Source organism: Budorcas taxicolor, chromosome 11 (genome assembly GCF_023091745.1).
Source record: "Budorcas taxicolor isolate Tak-1 chromosome 11, Takin1.1, whole genome shotgun sequence".
In the NCBI taxonomy this organism is placed as follows: domain Eukaryota; kingdom Metazoa; phylum Chordata; class Mammalia; order Artiodactyla; family Bovidae; genus Budorcas; species Budorcas taxicolor.
In genome coordinates this window covers 158,234,336-158,236,105 of record NC_068920.1, presented here as the reverse complement: position 1 = coordinate 158,236,105, position 1,770 = coordinate 158,234,336, and positions in this window count along the sequence as shown.

Here is a 1,770-nt window from a genome sequence, read left to right as displayed (position 1 = left end):
TAAGTATTTTTGCAAAGGGATATGTTTCTAGTCAGAAAAAAACAGATCAAAAACTTGTTGGAGAAAAATAATCATAATCTATTGGTTGAAAAAATATATTGTAGGAACAGTAAGTTCAATATAAGACCATGTATATATTTGGGAGGCTGAAGAGAGATGTAGATATATATTCATAGAGAAAAAAACTGCAAGTTTGAGGTAGAGGATACATGGATGTTTCTTGTATTATTCTTATATATTCTTTAAAAAATTATGAACGAAAGGGGGTATGTAAAGTGTATTAGTTTGCTAGGGCTGCTGTGAAAAGTACCATGCTCTAGGTGAATAAAACAACAGAAACTAAACAGAGCCAAACAATAGTTCCAAAGGCCAGAAGTCTGAGATCAAGGTGTTGACAAGGGACTTCCTTGGTGGTGCAGTGGATAAGAATCCACCTGCCAAAGCAGGGGTCATGGGTTCGATCCCTAGTCTGGGAAGATCTCCTGTGCTGCAGAGCAACTAAGCCCACGCACCACAACTACTGAGCCCACGTGCTGCAACTACTAAAGCCCGTGCAACGAGAGGCTATGCTCCGCAGTAAGCGAAGACACTGCAACGAGACGCCAGCGAACCGCTTGGGAGAGGATCCGCTGCTCACCGAAGCTGGAGAAAGCCTGCGAGCAGCGGCGAAGACCTAGCACAGCCAAAAATAAATAAGAGAAGAGAAAATTAACCAAAAAAAAAGTGTTGGCAAGACCACACTCCCTCTGAAGGCGCTTGGGAAGGATCTAGTCCAGGGCTCACCCCCTAGGCTTTGGTAGTTCCTAGGCAGCAGAATCCAGCCTACAAATGGCCCTCTGCACGTGCGCGCCTGTCTGCGTCTCAATTTCCCGATTTTATAAGGCTAGTAGCTGTAGTGGATTAGGGACCCATCCTTTTCCAGTATGACTTCATCCTCACTAGTTCCATCTACAACTCGATTTCCAAATAAAGGAGCATCCTGAGGTACTGGGGGCTAGGACTTCAACATATTAACTTTTCACAGACACACTCCAACCCAAACGTAATACATATGTTCCATATAAAGATATACAATAAAAATCAAGACTTCCCTGGTGGTCCAGCAGTTAAGACTCCCAGCTTCCACCACAGGGGCCCAGGTTTGACCCCTGGTCAGGGAATTAGAATTCCCACATTCTGTGCAGTATGGCAAAAAAAAAAAAAAAAAAAAAAAAAAGATGCATAATAAAACAAACACTAATGGAGCCACAACTCAGCTTAAGTAAGAAAAGGTTTAAAAAAATGTTTTTTTTTTTAAACCCAGAAGGTACTATCTCAAAATGTTAATACTGACAATTTTAGTTTCCTCATCCTGTTCCTCTAAATTTTAACAATGAACATGAGCTTTTCCGGCTCATTAGGAATAATCTCAGATGAAGGAGGAGCTGTCAGCCCCAGCACTGGCCCCAGCCCTGCATGAGGCTCCCTGAAGGGTCCTCAGGCTCTGCAGCAGGCTCTCCATTTGCCCAAGGGCCTAATTACCAGCTCTTTCCATTCTGGAACACCTCCTCCAGGGCCCTGATGCAACCACCAAAAACACTGCTGAGGAGAGAAGGAATCTGTGCTCCTAACGGGGTCTGGCTTTTTCTTTCAGGTTAATTTGAGAGATTTCAAGTCCTGAATAAATCAGAGCAGGCAGAGAAATTTCTCTCAGGCAGCAATCTTGTTTTAACAAGTTCTCCAGGTAATTCGGATGCACTGTAGAGTTTGAGAACCACTTGCTTGACCATC